This window comes from Columba livia, chromosome 3, assembly GCF_036013475.1.
Source record: "Columba livia isolate bColLiv1 breed racing homer chromosome 3, bColLiv1.pat.W.v2, whole genome shotgun sequence".
Taxonomy (NCBI): domain Eukaryota; kingdom Metazoa; phylum Chordata; class Aves; order Columbiformes; family Columbidae; genus Columba; species Columba livia.
In genome coordinates, this window is record NC_088604.1 from 109,947,915 (window position 1) to 109,964,633 (window position 16,719).

The following is a 16,719-nucleotide window of genomic DNA, read 5'->3' on the forward strand; positions in this document are numbered from 1 at the left end:
CAAAAGGGTAAAGGAAGGCAAGGCAAGTCAAGGCAAAAGGGCAAAGCAAGTCAAGGCAAGTCAAGGCAAAATGGCAAAGCAAGGTAAGAGAAGGCATGGCAAAAATCAAAGCAAGGCATGGCAATGCAAAAGGGCAGAGCAAGGCCGAGGGAAGGGAAAAGGGCAATGCAAGGCAAGGCAAGGAAAGGCAAAAGGGTAAACCAAGGGAAGGCAAAAGGACAAAGCAAGGAAAGGCAAGGCAAAACGGGAAAGTAAGGAAAGGCAACAGAAGGCAAGGCAACAGAAGGCAAGATGAAAGGGCAACGAAAGGGAAGGCAAGGCATGGCAAAAGGGCAAAGCAAGGCAAGGCAAGGCAAAAGGTCAAACTAAGCCAAGGCAAGGAGAGGCAAAAGGGCAAAGCAAGGCAAGGAAAGGCAAGGCAAAATGGTAAAGTCAGGCAAGGCAAGGCAAAAGGGTAGGGAAAGGCAAGGCAAGTCATGGCAAAAGGGCAAAGCAAAGCAAAGCAAGGGAACACAAAAGGGGAAAGGAAGCCAATTCAAGGCAAGGTAAAAGGGCAAAGCAAGCCAAGGCACTGCAAGCCGAAAGGGCAAAGAAAAGCAAGGGAAGGGAAGGCAAAAGGGCAAAGTAAGGCAAGGCAAGGCAAAACGGGAAAGTAAGGAAAGGCAACAGAAGGCAAGGCAACAGAAGGCAAGATAAAAGGGCAACGAAAGGGAAGGCAAGGCATGGCAAAAGGGCAAAGCAAGGCAAGGCAAGGCAAGGCAAAAGGGCAAAGCAAGGCAAGTCAAGACAAAAGGGCAAAGCAAGGTAAGGCAAGGCAAGGCAAAATGGTAAAGTCAGGCAAGGCAAAAGGGCAAAAGGATAGGGGAAGGCAAGGCAAGGCAAGGCAATAGGGCAAAGCAAAGCAAGGCAAGGGAAGACAAAAGGGGAAAGGAAGCCAATTCAAAGCAAGCCAAGGCACTGCAAGCCGAAAGGGCAAAGCAAAGCAAGGGAAGGGAAGGGAAAAGGGCAAAGTAAGGCAAGGCAAGGCAATAGGGCAAGGTAAGGAAAGGCAAGGCAAAAGGGCAAAGCAAAGCAAGTCAAGGCAAGGCAAAACGGCAAAGGAAGCCAATTCAAGGCAAGGTAAAAGGGCAAAGCAAACCAAGGCAAGGCAAGGTAAAAGGGCAAAGCAATGCAAGGCAAGGCAAAAGTGAAAAGGTTGGCAAGGCAAGTCAAGGCAAAATGGCAAAGCAAGGCAAGGAAAGGCCAAGGCAAAAGCGGAAAACAAGGCAAGGCAAGGCAAAAGGCCAAAGCAAGGTAAGGGAAGGGATGGCAAAACAGCAAAGCAAGGCATGGCAATGCAAAAGGGCAAAGCAAGGCCGAGGGAAGGGAAAATGGCAATGCAAGGCAAGGCAAGGAAAGGCAAAAGGGTAAACCAAGGGAAGGCAAAAGGACAAAGCAAGGAAAGGCAAGGCAAAAGGGGAAAGCAATGCAAGGCAAGGGAAGGCAAAACGGCAAAGGAAGCCAATTCAAGGCAAGGTAAAAGGGCAAAGCAAGCCAAGGCAAGGCAAGCCAAAAGGGCAAAGCAAAGCAAGGAAAGGCAAGGCAAAAGGGCAAAGTAAGGCCAGGCAAGGCAAAACGGGAAAGTAAGGAAAGGCAACAGAAGGCAAGGCAACAGAAGGTAAGATAAAAAGGCAACGAAAGGGAAGGCAAGGCATGGCAAAAGGGCAAAGCAAGGCAAGGCAAGGCAAAAGGGCAAAGCAAACCAAGGCAAGGCAAGGTAAAAGGGCAAAGGAAGGCAAGGAAAGGCAAAAGGGCAAAGTCAGGCAAGATAAGGCAAAAGGGTAAAGGAAGGCAAGGCAATTCAAGGCAAAAGGGCAAAGTAAGGAAAGGCAAGGCAAAAGGGCAAAGCAAGGAAAGGCAAGGAATAAGGGCAAAGCAAAGCAAGGCAAAGGAATGCAAAATGGCAAGGAAGCCAATTCAAGGCAAGGCAAAAGGGCAAAGCAAGCCAAGGCAAGGCAAGCTAAAATGGCAAAGCAAAGCAAGGAAGGGAAGGCAAAAGGGCAAAGTCAGGCAAGGTAAGGCAAAAGGGTAAAGGAAGGCAAGGCAAGTCAAGGCAAAAGGGCAAAGCAAGTCAAGGCAAGTCAAGGCAAAATGGCAAAGCAAGGTAAGAGAAGGCATGGCAAAAAAGCAAAGCAAGGCATGGCAATGCAAAAGGGCAGAGCAAGGCCGAGGGAAGGGAAAAGGGCAAGGCAAGGAAAGGCAAAAGGGTAAACCAAGGGAAGGCAAAAGGACAAAGCAAGGAAAGGCAAGGCAAAAGGGGAAAGCAATGCAAGGCAAGGGAAGGCAAAACGGCAAAGGAAGCCAATTCAAGGCAAGCCAAAAGGGCAAAGCAAAGCAAGGAAAGGCAAGGCAAAAGGGCAAAGTAAGGCCAGGCAAGGCAAAACGGGAAAGTAAGGAAAGGCAACAGAAGGCAAGGCAACAGAAGGCAAGATAAAAGGGCAACGAAAGGGAAGGCAAGGCATGGCAAAAGGGCAAAGCAAGGCAAGGCAAGGCAAAAGGGCAAAGCAAGGTAAGAGAAGGTATGGCAAAACAGCAAAGCAAGGCATGGCAATGCAAAAGGGCAAAGCAAGGCCGAGGGAAGGGAAAAGGGCAATGCAAGGCAAGGCAAGGAAAGGCAAAAGGGTAAACCAAGGGAAGGCAAAAGGACAAAGCAAGGAAAGGCAAGGCAAAAGGGCAAAGCAAACCAAGGCAGGCAAGGTAAAAGGGCAAAGGAAGGCAAGGAAAGGCAAAAGGGCAAAGTCAGGCAAGATAAGGCAAAAGGGTAAAGGAAGGCAAGGCAATTCAAGGCAAAAGGGCAAAGTAAGGAAAGGCAAGGCAAAAGGGCAAAGCAAGGAAAGGCAAGGAATAAGGGCAAAGCAAAGCAAGGCAAGGGAATGCAAAATGGCAAGGAAGTCAATTCAAGGCAAGGTAAAAGGGCAAAGCAAGCCAAGGCAAGGCAAGCTAAAATGGCAAAGCAAAGCAAGGAAGGGAAGGCAAAAGGGCAAAGTAAGGGAATTCAAGGCAAGGAAAAAGGGCATAGTAAGGCAAGGCAAAAGTGAAAAGCTTGGCAAGGCAAGTCAAGGCAAAATGGCAAAGCAAGGCAAGGCAAGGCAAAAGCGGAAAGCAAGGCAAGGCAAGGCAAGGAAAAAGGGCAAAGCAAGTCAAGGAAAGGCAAGGCAAAAGGGCAAAGCAAGGCAAGTCAAGGCAAAAGGGCAAAGCAAGTTAATGCAAGGCAAGGCAAAATGGCAAAGTCAGGCAAGGTAAGGCAAAAGGGTAAAGGAAGGCAAGGCAAGTCAAGGCAAAAGGGCAAAGCAAGTCAAGGCAAGTCAAGGCAAAATGGCAAAGCAAGGTAAGAGAAGGCATGGCAAAAATCAAAGCAAGGCATGGCAATGCAAAAGGGCAGAGCAAGGCCGAGGGAAGGGAAAAGGGCAATGCAAGGCAAGGCAAGGAAAGGCAAAAGGGTAAACCAAGGGAAGGCAAAAGGACAAAGCAAGGAAAGGCAAGGCAAAACGGGAAAGTAAGGAAAGGCAACAGAAGGCAAGGCAACAGAAGGCAAGATGAAAGGGCAACGAAAGGGAAGGCAAGGCATGGCAAAAGGGCAAAGCAAGGCAAGGCAAGGCAAAAGGTCAAACTAAGCCAAGGCAAGGAGAGGCAAAAGGGCAAAGCAAGGCAAGGAAAGGCAAGGCAAAATGGTAAAGTCAGGCAAGGCAAGGCAAAAGGGTAGGGAAAGGCAAGGCAAGTCATGGCAAAAGGGCAAAGCAAAGCAAAGCAAGGGAACACAAAAGGGGAAAGGAAGCCAATTCAAGGCAAGGTAAAAGGGCAAAGCAAGCCAAGGCACTGCAAGCCGAAAGGGCAAAGAAAAGCAAGGGAAGGGAAGGCAAAAGGGCAAAGTAAGGCAAGGCAAGGCAAAACGGGAAAGTAAGGAAAGGCAACAGAAGGCAAGGCAACAGAAGGCAAGATAAAAGGGCAACGAAAGGGAAGGCAAGGCATGGCAAAAGGGCAAAGCAAGGCAAGGCAAGGCAAGGCAAAAGGGCAAAGCAAGGCAAGTCAAGACAAAAGGGCAAAGCAAGGTAAGGCAAGGCAAGGCAAAATGGTAAAGTCAGGCAAGGCAAAAGGGCAAAAGGATAGGGGAAGGCAAGGCAAGGCAAGGCAATAGGGCAAAGCAAAGCAAGGCAAGGGAAGACAAAAGGGGAAAGGAAGCCAATTCAAAGCAAGCCAAGGCACTGCAAGCCGAAAGGGCAAAGCAAAGCAAGGGAAGGGAAGGGAAAAGGGCAAAGTAAGGCAAGGCAAGGCAATAGGGCAAAGTAAGGAAAGGCAAGGCAAAAGGGCAAAGCAAAGCAAGTCAAGGCAAGGCAAAACGGCAAAGGAAGCCAATTCAAGGCAAGGTAAAAGGGCAAAGCAAAGCAAGGCAAGGCAAGGTAAAAGGGCAAAGCAATGCAAGGCAAGGCAAAAGTGAAAAGGTTGGCAAGGCAAGTCAAGGCAAAATGGCAAAGCAAGGCAAGGAAAGGCCAAGGCAAAAGCGGAAAACAAGGCAAGGCAAGGCAAAAGGCCAAAGCAAGGTAAGGGAAGGGATGGCAAAACAGCAAAGCAAGGCATGGCAATGCAAAAGGGCAAAGCAAGGCCGAGGGAAGGGAAAATGGCAATGCAAGGCAAGGCAAGGAAAGGCAAAAGGGTAAACCAAGGGAAGGCAAAAGGACAAAGCAAGGAAAGGCAAGGCAAAAGGGGAAAGCAATGCAAGGCAAGGGAAGGCAAAACGGCAAAGGAAGCCAATTCAAGGCAAGGTAAAAGGGCAAAGCAAGCCAAGGCAAGGCAAGCCAAAAGGGCAAAGCAAAGCAAGGAAAGGCAAGGCAAAAGGGCAAAGTAAGGCCAGGCAAGGCAAAACGGGAAAGTAAGGAAAGGCAACAGAAGGCAAGGCAACAGAAGGTAAGATAAAAAGGCAACGAAAGGGAAGGCAAGGCATGGCAAAAGGGCAAAGCAAGGCAAGGCAAGGCAAAAGGGCAAAGCAAACCAAGGCAAGGCAAGGTAAAAGGGCAAAGGAAGGCAAGGAAAGGCAAAAGGGCAAAGTCAGGCAAGATAAGGCAAAAGGGTAAAGGAAGGCAAGGCAATTCAAGGCAAAAGGGCAAAGTAAGGAAAGGCAAGGCAAAAGGGCAAAGCAAGGAAAGGCAAGGAATAAGGGCAAAGCAAAGCAAGGCAAAGGAATGCAAAATGGCAAGGAAGCCAATTCAAGGCAAGGCAAAAGGGCAAAGCAAGCCAAGGCAAGGCAAGCTAAAATGGCAAAGCAAAGCAAGGAAGGGAAGGCAAAAGGGCAAAGTCAGGCAAGGTAAGGCAAAAGGGTAAAGGAAGGCAAGGCAAGTCAAGGCAGAAGGGCAAAGCAAGTCAAGGCAAGTCAAGGCAAAATGGCAAAGCAAGGTAAGAGAAGGCATGGCAAAAAAGCAAAGCAAGGCATGGCAATGCAAAAGGGCAGAGCAAGGCCGAGGGAAGGGAAAAGGGCAAGGCAAGGAAAGGCAAAAGGGTAAACCAAGGGAAGGCAAAAGGACAAAGCAAGGAAAGGCAAGGCAAAAGGGGAAAGCAATGCAAGGCAAGGGAAGGCAAAACGGCAAAGGAAGCCAATTCAAGGCAAGCCAAAAGGGCAAAGCAAAGCAAGGAAAGGCAAGGCAAAAGGGCAAAGTAAGGCCAGGCAAGGCAAAACGGGAAAGTAAGGAAAGGCAACAGAAGGCAAGGCAACAGAAGGCAAGATAAAAGGGCAACGAAAGGGAAGGCAAGGCATGGCAAAAGGGCAAAGCAAGGCAAGGCAAGGCAAAAGGGCAAAGCAAGGTAAGAGAAGGTATGGCAAAACAGCAAAGCAAGGCATGGCAATGCAAAAGGGCAAAGCAAGGCCGAGGGAAGGGAAAAGGGCAATGCAAGGCAAGGCAAGGAAAGGCAAAAGGGTAAACCAAGGGAAGGCAAAAGGACAAAGCAAGGAAAGGCAAGGCAAAAGGGCAAAGCAAACCAAGGCAAGGCAAGGTAAAAGGGCAAAGGAAGGCAAGGAAAGGCAAAAGGGCAAAGTCAGGCAAGATAAGGCAAAAGGGTAAAGGAAGGCAAGGCAATTCAAGGCAAAAGGGCAAAGTAAGGAAAGGCAAGGCAAAAGGGCAAAGCAAGGAAAGGCAAGGAATAAGGGCAAAGCAAAGCAAGGCAAGGGAATGCAAAATGGCAAGGAAGCCAATTCAAGGCAAGGTAAAAGGGCAAAGCAAGCCAAGGCAAGGCAAGCTAAAATGGCAAAGCAAAGCAAGGAAGGGAAGGCAAAAGGGAAAGTAAGGGAATTCAAGGCAAGGAAAAAGGGCATAGTAAGGCAAGGCAAAAGTGAAAAGCTTGGCAAGGCAAGTCAAGGCAAAATGGCAAAGCAAGGCAAGGCAAGGCAAAAGCGGAAAGCAAGGCAAGGCAAGGCAAGGAAAAAGGGCAAAGCAAGTCAAGGAAAGGCAAGGCAAAAGGGCAAAGCAAGGCAAGTCAAGGCAAAAGGGCAAAGCAAGTTAATGCAAGGCAAGGCAAAATGGCAAAGTCAGGCAAGGTAAGAAAAAAGGGTAAAGGAAGGCAAGGCAAGTCAAGGCAAAAGGGCAAAGCAAGTCAAGGTAAGTCAAGGCAAAATGGCAAAGCAAGGTAAGAGAAGGCATGGCAAAAAAGCAAAGCAAGGCATGGCAATGCAAAAGGGCAGAGCAAGGCCGAGGGAAGGGAAAAGGGCAATGCAAGGCAAGGCAAGGAAAGGCAAAAGGGTAAACCAAGGGAAGGCAAAAGGACAAAGCAAGGAAAGGCAAGGCAAAACGGGAAAGTAAGGAAAGGCAACAGAAGGCAAGGCAACAGAAGGCAAGATAAAAGGGCAACGAAAGGGAAGGCAAGGCATGGCAAAAGGGCAAAGCAAGGCAAGGCAAGGCAAAAGGTCAAACTAAGCCAAGGCAAGGAGAGGCAAAAGGGCAAAGCAAGGCAAGGAAAGGCAAGGCAAAATGGTAAAGTCAGGCAAGGCAAGGCAAAAGGGTAGGGAAAGGCAAGGCAAGTCATGGCAAAAGGGCAAAGCAAAGCAAAGCAAGGGAACACAAAAGGGGAAAGGAAGCCAATTCAAGGCAAGGTAAAAGGGCAAAGCAAGCCAAGGCACTGCAAGCCGAAAGGGCAAAGAAAAGCAAGGGAAGGGAAGGCAAAAGGGCAAAGTAAGGCAAGGCAAGGCAAAACGGGAAAGTAAGGAAAGGCAACAGAAGGCAAGGCAACAGAAGGCAAGATAAAAGGGCAACGAAAGGGAAGGCAAGGCATGGCAAAAGGGCAAAGCAAGGCAAGGAAAGGCAAGGCAAAAGGGCAAAGCAAGGCAAGTCAAGACAAAAGGGCAAAGCAAGGTAAGGCAAGGCAAGGCAAAATGGTAAAGTCAGGCAAGGCAAAAGGGCAAAAGGATAGGGGAAGGCAAGGCAAGGCAAGGCAATAGGGCAAAGCAAAGCAAGGCAAGGGAAGACAAAAGGGGAAAGGAAGCCAATTCAAAGCAAGCCAAGGCACTGCAAGCCGAAAGGGCAAAGCAAAGCAAGGGAAGGGAAGGCAAAAGGGCAAAGTAAGGCAAGGCAAGGCAATAGGGCAAAGTAAGGAAAGGCAAGGCAAAAGGGCAAAGCAAAGCAAGTCAAGGCAAGGCAAAACGGCAAAGGAAGCCAATTCAAGGCAAGGTAAAAGGGCAAAGCAAACCAAGGCAAGGCAAGGTAAAAGGGCAAAGCAATGCAAGGCAAGGCAAAAGTGCAAAGGTTGGCAAGGCAAGTCAAGGCAAAATGGCAAAGCAAGGCAAGGAAAGGCCAAGGCAAAAGCGGAAAACAAGGCAAGGCAAGGCAAAAGGCCAAAGCAAGGTAAGAGAAGGGATGGCAAAACAGCAAAGCAAGGCATGGCAATGCAAAAGGGCAAAGCAAGGCCGAGGGAAGGGAAAATGGCAATGCAAGGCAAGGCAAGGAAAGGCAAAAGGGTAAACCAAGGGAAGGCAAAAGGACAAAGCAAGGAAAGGCAAGGCAAAAGGGGAAAGCAATGCAAGGCAAGGGAAGGCAAAACGGCAAAGGAAGCCAATTCAAGGCAAGGTAAAAGGGCAAAGCAAGCCAAGGCAAGGCAAGCCAAAAGGGCAAAGCAAAGCAAGGAAAGGCAAGGCAAAAGGGCAAAGTAAGGCCAGGCAAGGCAAAACGGGAAAGTAAGGAAACGCAACAGAAGGCAAGGCAACAGAAGGTAAGATAAAAGGGCAACGAAATGGAAGGCAAGGCATGGCAAAAGGGCAAAGCAAGGCAAGGCAAGGCAAAAGGGCAAAGCAAACCAAGGCAAGGCAAGGTAAAAGGGCAAAGGAAGGCAAGGAAAGGCAAAAGGGCAAAGTCAGGCAAGATAAGGCAAAAGGGTAAAGGAAGGCAAGGCAATTCAAGGCAAAAGGGCAAAGTAAGGAAAGGCAAGGCAAAAGGGCAAAGCAAGGAAAGGCAAGGAATAAGGGCAAAGCAAAGCAAGGCAAAGGAATGCAAAATGGCAAGGAAGCCAATTCAAGGCAAGGCAAAAGGGCAAAGCAAGCCAAGGCAAGGCAAGCTAAAATGGCAAAGCAAAGCAAGGAAGGGAAGGCAAAAGGGCAAAGTCAGGCAAGGTAAGGCAAAAGGGTAAAGGAAGGCAAGGCAAGTCAAGGCAAAAGGGCAAAGCAAGTCAAGGCAAGTCAAGGCAAAATGGCAAAGCAAGGTAAGAGAAGGCATGGCAAAAAAGCAAAGCAAGGCATGGCAATGCAAAAGGGCAGAGCAAGGCCGAGGGAAGGGAAAAGGGCAAGGCAAGGAAAGGCAAAAGGGTAAACCAAGGGAAGGCAAAAGGACAAAGCAAGGAAAGGCAAGGCAAAAGGGGAAAGCAATGCAAGGCAAGGGAAGGCAAAAGGGCAAAGGAAGCCAATTCAAGGCAAGGTAAAAGGGCAAAGCAAGCCAAGGCAAGGCAAGCCAAAAGGGCAAAGCAAAGCAAGGAAAGGCAAGGCAAAAGGGCAAAGTAAGGCCAGGCAAGGCAAAACGGGAAAGTAAGGAAAGGCAACAGAAGGCAAGGCAACAGAAGGCAAGATAAAAGGGCAACGAAAGGGAAGGCAAGGCATGGCAAAAGGGCAAAGCAAGGCAAGGCAAGGCAAAAGGGCAAAGCAAGGTAAGAGAAGGTATGGCAAAACAGCAAAGCAAGGCATGGCAATGCAAAAGGGCAAAGCAAGGCCGAGGGAAGGGAAAAGGGCAATGCAAGGCAAGGCAAGGAAAGGCAAAAGGGTAAACCAAGGGAAGGCAAAAGGACAAAGCAAGGAAAGGCAAGGCAAAAGGGCAAAGCAAACCAAGGCAAGGCAAGGTAAAAGGGCAAAGGAAGGCAAGGAAAGGCAAAAGGGCAAAGTCAGGCAAGATAAGGCAAAAGGGTAAAGGAAGGCAAGGCAATTCAAGGCAAAAGGGCAAAGTAAGGAAAGGCAAGGCAAAAGGGCAAAGCAAGGAAAGGCAAGGAATAAGGGCAAAGCAAAGCAAGGCAAGGGAATGCAAAATGGCAAGGAAGCCAATTCAAGGCAAGGTAAAAGGGCAAAGCAAGCCAAGGCAAGGCAAGCTAAAATGGCAAAGCGAAGCAAGGAAGGGAAGGCAAAAGGGCAAAGTAAGGGAATTCAAGGCAAGGAAAAAGGGCATAGTAAGGCAAGGCAAAAGTGAAAAGCTTGGCAAGGCAAGTCAAGGAAAAATGCAAAGCAAGGCAAGGCAAGGCAAAAGCGGAAAGCAAGGCAAGGCAAGGCAAGGAAAAAGGGCAAAGCAAGTCAAGGAAAGGCAAGGCAAAAGGGCAAAGCAAGGCAAGTCAAGGCAAAAGGGCAAAGCAAGTTAATGCAAGGCAAGGCAAAATGGCAAAGTCAGGCAAGGTAAGGCAAAAGGGTAAAGGAAGGCAAGGCAAGTCAAGGCAAAAGGGCAAAGCAAGTCAAGGCAAGTCAAGGCAAAATGGCAAAGCAAGGTAATAGAAGGCATGGCAAAAATCAAAGCAAGGCATGGCAATGCAAAAGGGCAGAGCAAGGCCGAGGGAAGGGAAAAGGGCAATGCAAGGCAAGGCAAGGAAAGGCAAAAGGGTAAACCAAGGGAAGGCAAAAGGACAAAGCAAGGAAAGGCAAGGCAAAACGGGAAAGTAAGGAAAGGCAACAGAAGGCAAGGCAACAGAAGGCAAGATGAAAGGGCAACGAAAGGGAAGGCAAGGCATGGCAAAAGGGCAAAGCAAGGCAAGGCAAGGCAAAAGGTCAAACTAAGCCAAGGCAAGGAGAGGCAAAAGGGCAAAGCAAGGCAAGGAAAGGCAAGGCAAAATGGTAAAGTCAGGCAAGGCAAGGCAAAAGGGTAGGGAAAGGCAAGGCAAGTCATGGCAAAAGGGCAAAGCAAAGCAAAGCAAGGGAACACAAAAGGGGAAAGGAAGCCAATTCAAGGCAAGGTAAAAGGGCAAAGCAAGCCAAGGCACTGCAAGCCGAAAGGGCAAAGAAAAGCAAGGGAAGGGAAGGCAAAAGGGCAAAGTAAGGCAAGGCAAGGCAAAACGGGAAAGTAAGGAAAGGCAACAGAAGGCAAGGCAACAGAAGGCAAGATAAAAGGGCAACGAAAGGGAAGGCAAGGCATGGCAAAAGGGCAAAGCAAGGCAAGGAAAGGCAAGGCAAAATGGTAAAGTCAGGCAAGGCAAAAGGGCAAAAGGATAGGGGAAGGCAAGGCAAGGCAAGGCAATAGGGCAAAGCAAAGCAAGGTAAGGGAAGACAAAAGGGGAAAGGAAGCCAATTCAAAGCAAGCCAAGGCACTGCAAGCCGAAAGGGCAAAGCAAAGCAAGGGAAGGGAAGGCAAAAGGGCAAAGTAAGGCAAGGCAAGGCAATAGGGCAAAGTAAGGAAAGGCAAGGCAAAAGGGCAAAGCAAAGCAAGTCAAGGCAAGGCAAAACGGCAAAGGAAGCCAATTCAAAGGCAAGGTAAAAGGGCAAAGCAAGGCAAGGAAAGGCAAGGTAAAAGGGCAAAGCAATGCAAGGCAAGGCAAAAGTGAAAAGGTTGGCAAGGCAAGTCAAGGCAAAATGGCAAAGCAAGGCAAGGAAAGGCCAAGGCAAAAGCGGAAAACAAGGCAAGGCAAGGCAAAAGGCCAAAGCAAGGTAAGAGAAGGGATGGCAAAACAGCAAAGCAAGGCATGGCAATGCAAAAGGGCAAAGCAAGGCCGAGGGAAGGGAAAATGGCAATGCAAGGCAAGGCAAGGAAAGGCAAAAGGGTAAACCAAGGGAAGGCAAAAGGACAAAGCAAGGAAAGGCAAGGCAAAAGGGGAAAGCAATGCAAGGCAAGGGAAGGCAAAACGGCAAAGGAAGCCAATTCAAGGCAAGGTAAAAGGGCAAAGCAAGCCAAGGCAAGGCAAGCCAAAAGGGCAAAGCAAAGCAAGGAAAGGCAAGGCAAAAGGGCAAAGTAAGGCCAGGCAAGGCAAAACGGGAAAGTAAGGAAAGGCAACAGAAGGCAAGGCAACAGAAGGTAAGATAAAAAGGCAACGAAAGGGAAGGCAAGGCATGGCAAAAGGGCAAAGCAAGGCAAGGCAAGGCAAAAGGGCAAAGCAAACCAAGGCAAGGCAAGGTAAAAGGGCAAAGGAAGGCAAGGAAAGGCAAAAGGGCAAAGTCAGGCAAGATAAGGCAAAAGGGTAAAGGAAGGCAAGGCAATTCAAGGCAAAAGGGCAAAGTAAGGAAAGGCAAGGCAAAAGGGCAAAGCAAGGAAAGGCAAGGAATAAGGGCAAAGCAAAGCAAGGCAAAGGAATGCAAAATGGCAAGGAAGCCAATTCAAGGCAAGGCAAAAGGGCAAAGCAAGCCAAGGCAAGGCAAGCTAAAATGGCAAAGCAAAGCAAGGAAGGGAAGGCAAAAGGGCAAAGTCAGGCAAGGTAAGGCAAAAGGGTAAAGGAAGGCAAGGCAAGTCAAGGCAAAAGGGCAAAGCAAGTCAAGGCAAGTCAAGGCAAAATGGCAAAGCAAGGTAAGAGAAGGCATGGGAAAAAAGCAAAGCAAGGCATGGCAATGCAAAAGGGCAGAGCAAGGCCGAGGGAAGGGAAAAGGGCAAGGCAAGGAAAGGCAAAAGGGTAAACCAAGGGAAGGCAAAAGGACAAAGCAAGGAAAGGCAAGGCAAAAGGGGAAAGCAATGCAAGGCAAGGGAAGGCAAAACGGCAAAGGAAGCCAATTCAAGGCAAGGTAAAAGGGCAAAGCAAGCCAAGGCAAGGCAAGCCAAAAGGGCAAAGCAAAGCAAGGAAAGGCAAGGCAAAAGGGCAAAGTAAGGCCAGGCAAGGCAAAACGGGAAAGTAAGGAAAGGCAACAGAAGGCAAGGCAACAGAAGGCAAGATAAAAGGGCAACGAAAGGGAAGGCAAGGCATGGCAAAAGGGCAAAGCAAGGCAAGGCAAGGCAAAAGGGCAAAGCAAGGTAAGAGAAGGTATGGCAAAACAGCAAAGCAAGGCATGGCAATGCAAAAGGGCAAAGCAAGGCCGAGGGAAGGGAAAAGGGCAATGCAAGGCAAGGCAAGGAAAGGCAAAAGGGTAAACCAAGGGAAGGCAAAAGGACAAAGCAAGGAAAGGCAAGGCAAAAGGGCAAAGCAAACCAAGGCAAGGCAAGGTAAAAGGGCAAAGGAAGGCAAGGAAAGGCAAAAGGGCAAAGTCAGGCAAGATAAGGCAAAAGGGTAAAGGAAGGCAAGGCAATTCAAGGCAAAAGGGCAAAGTAAGGAAAGGCAAGGCAAAAGGGCAAAGCAAGGAAAGGCAAGGAATAAGGGCAAAGCAAAGCAAGGCAAGGGAATGCAAAATGGCAAGGAAGCCAATTCAAGGCAAGGTAAAAGGGCAAAGCAAGCCAAGGCAAGGCAAGCTAAAATGGCAAAGCAAAGCAAGGAAGGGAAGGCAAAAGGGCAAAGTAAGGGAATTCAAGGCAAGGAAAAAGGGCATAGTAAGGCAAGGCAAAAGTGAAAAGCTTGGCAAGGCAAGTCAAGGCAAAATGGCAAAGCAAGGCAAGGCAAGGCAAAAGCGGAAAGCAAGGCAAGGCAAGGCAAGGAAAAAGGGCAAAGCAAGTCAAGGAAAGGCAAGGCAAAAGGGCAAAGCAAGGCAAGTCAAGGCAAAAGGGCAAAGCAAGTTAATGCAAGGCAAGGCAAAATGGCAAAGTCAGGCAAGGTAAGGCAAAAGGGTAAAGGAAGGCAAGGCAAGTCAAGGCAAAAGGGCAAAGCAAGTCAAGGCAAGTCAAGGCAAAATGGCAAAGCAAGGTAAGAGAAGGCATGGCAAAAAAGCAAAGCAAGGCATGGCAATGCAAAAGGGCAGAGCAAGGCCGAGGGAAGGGAAAAGGGCAATGCAAGGCAAGGCAAGGAAAGGCAAAAGGGTAAACCAAGGGAAGGCAAAAGGACAAAGCAAGGAAAGGCAAGGCAAAACGGGAAAGTAAGGAAAGGCAACAGAAGGCAAGGCAACAGAAGGCAAGATAAAAGGGCAACGAAAGGGAAGGCAAGGCATGGCAAAAGGGCAAAGCAAGGCAAGGCAAGGCAAAAGGTCAAACTAAGCCAAGGCAAGGAGAGGCAAAAGGGCAAAGCAAGGCAAGGAAAGGCAAGGCAAAATGGTAAAGTCAGGCAAGGCAAGGCAAAAGGGTAGGGAAAGGCAAGGCAAGTCATGGCAAAAGGGCAAAGCAAAGCAAAGCAAGGGAACACAAAAGGGGAAAGGAAGCCAATTCAAGGCAAGGTAAAAGGGCAAAGCAAACCAAGGCACTGCAAGCCGAAAGGGCAAAGAAAAGCAAGGGAAGGGAAGGCAAAAGGGCAAAGTAAGGCAAGGCAAGGCAAAACGGGAAAGTAAGGAAAGGCAACAGAAGGCAAGGCAACAGAAGGCAAGATAAAAGGGCAACGAAAGGGAAGGCAAGGCATGGCAAAAGGGCAAAGCAAGGCAAGGAAAGGCAAGGCAAAAGGGCAAAGCAAGGCAAGTCAAGACAAAAGGGCAAAGCAAGGTAAGGCAAGGCAAGGCAAAATGGTAAAGTCAGGCAAGGCAAAAGGGCAAAAGGATAGGGGAAGGCAAGGCAAGGCAAGGCAATAGGGCAAAGCAAAGCAAGGCAAGGGAAGACAAAAGGGGAAAGGAAGCCAATTCAAAGCAAGCCAAGGCACTGCAAGCCGAAAGGGCAAAGCAAAGCAAGGGAAGGGAAGGCAAAAGGGCAAAGTAAGGCAAGGCAAGGCAATAGGGCAAAGTAAGGAAAGGCAAGGCAAAAGGGCAAAGCAAAGCAAGTCAAGGCAAGGCAAAACGGCAAAGGAAGCCAATTCAAAGGCAAGGTAAAAGGGCAAAGCAAACCAAGGCAAGGCAAGGTAAAAGGGCAAAGCAATGCAAGGCAAGGCAAAAGTGAAAAGGTTGGCAAGGCAAGTCAAGGCAAAATGGCAAAGCAAGGCAAGGAAAGGCCAAGGCAAAAGCGGAAAACACGGCAAGGCAAGGCAAAAGGCCAAAGCAAGGTAAGAGAAGGGATGGCAAAACAGCAAAGCAAGGCATGGCAATGCAAAAGGGCAAAGCAAGGCCGAGGGAAGGGAAAATGGCAATGCAAGGCAAGGCAAGGAAAGGCAAAAGGGTAAACCAAGGGAAGGCAAAAGGACAAAGCAAGGAAAGGCAAGGCAAAAGGGGAAAGCAATGCAAGGCAAGGGAAGGCAAAACGGCAAAGGAAGCCAATTCAAGGCAAGGTAAAAGGGCAAAGCAAGCCAAGGCAAGGCAAGCCAAAAGGGCAAAGCAAAGCAAGGAAAGGCAAGGCAAAAGGGCAAAGTAAGGCCAGGCAAGGCAAAACGGGAAAGTAAGGAAAGGCAACAGAAGGCAAGGCAACAGAAGGTAAGATAAAAAGGCAACGAAAGGGAAGGCAAGGCATGGCAAAAGGGCAAAGCAAGGCAAGGCAAGGCAAAAGGGCAAAGCAAACCAAGGCAAGGCAAGGTAAAAGGGCAAAGGAAGGCAAGGAAAGGCAAAAGGGCAAAGTCAGGCAAGATAAGGCAAAAGGGTAAAGGAAGGCAAGGCAATTCAAGGCAAAAGGGCAAAGTAAGGAAAGGCAAGGCAAAAGGGCAAAGCAAGGAAAGGCAAGGAATAAGGGCAAAGCAAAGCAAGGCAAAGGAATGCAAAATGGCAAGGAAGCCAATTCAAGGCAAGGCAAAAGGGCAAAGCAAGCCAAGGCAAGGCAAGCTAAAATGGCAAAGCAAAGCAAGGAAGGGAAGGCAAAAGGGCAAAGTCAGGCAAGGTAAGGCAAAAGGGTAAAGGAAGGCAAGGCAAGTCAAGGCAAAAGGGCAAAGCAAGTCAAGGCAAGTCAAGGCAAAATGGCAAAGCAAGGTAAGAGAAGGCATGGCAAAAAAGCAAAGCAAGGCATGGCAATGCAAAAGGGCAGAGCAAGGCCGAGGGAAGGGAAAAGGGCAAGGCAAGGAAAGGCAAAAGGGTAAACCAAGGGAAGGCAAAAGGACAAAGCAAGGAAAGGCAAGGCAAAAGGGGAAAGCAATGCAAGGCAAGGCAAGGTAAAACGGCAAAGGAAGCCAATTCAAGGCAAGGTAAAAGGGCAAAGCAAGCCAAGGCAAGGCAAGCCAAAAGGGCAAAGCAAAGCAAGGAAAGGCAAGGCAAAAGGGCAAAGTAAGGCCAGGCAAGGCAAAACGGGAAAGTAAGGAAAGGCAACAGAAGGCAAGGCAACAGAAGGCAAGATAAAAGGGCAACGAAAGGGAAGGCAAGGCATGGCAAAAGGGCAAAGCAAGGCAAGGCAAGGCAAAAGGGCAAAGCAAGGTAAGAGAAGGTATGGCAAAACAGCAAAGCAAGGCATGGCAATGCAAAAGGGCAAAGCAAGGCCGAGGGAAGGGAAAAGGGCAATGCAAGGCAAGGCAAGGAAAGGCAAAAGGGTAAACCAAGGGAAGGCAAAAGGACAAAGCAAGGAAAGGCAAGGCAAAAGGGCAAAGCAAACCAAGGCAAGGCAAGGTAAAAGGGCAAAGGAAGGCAAGGAAAGGCAAAAGGGCAAAGTCAGGCAAGATAAGGCAAAAGGGTAAAGGAAGGCAAGGCAATTCAAGGCAAAAGGGCAAAGTAAGGAAAGGCAAGGCAAAAGGGCAAAGCAAGGAAAGGCAAGGAATAAGGGCAAAGCAAAGCAAGGCAAGGGAATGCAAAATGGCAAGGAAGCCAATTCAAGGCAAGGTAAAAGGGCAAAGCAAGCCAAGGCAAGGCAAGCTAAAATGGCAAAGCGAAGCAAGGAAGGGAAGGCAAAAGGGCAAAGTAAGGGAATTCAAGGCAAGGAAAAAGGGCATAGTAAGGCAAGGCAAAAGTGAAAAGCTTGGCAAGGCAAGTCAAGGAAAAATGCAAAGCAAGGCAAGGCAAGGCAAAAGCGGAAAGCAAGGCAAGGCAAGGCAAGGAAAAAGGGCAAAGCAAGTCAAGGAAAGGCAAGGCAAAAGGGCAAAGCAAGGCAAGTCAAGGCAAAAGGGCAAAGCAAGTTAATGCAAGGCAAGGCAAAATGGCAAAGTCAGGCAAGGTAAGGCAAAAGGGTAAAGGAAGGCAAGGCAAGTCAAGGCAAAAGGGCAAAGCAAGTCAAGGCAAGTCAAGGCAAAATGGCAAAGCAAGGTAAGAGAAGGCATGGCAAAAATCAAAGCAAGGCATGGCAATGCAAAAGGGCAGAGCAAGGCCGAGGGAAGGGAAAAGGGCAATGCAAGGCAAGGCAAGGAAAGGCAAAAGGGTAAACCAAGGGAAGGCAAAAGGACAAAGCAAGGAAAGGCAAGGCAAAACGGGAAAGTAAG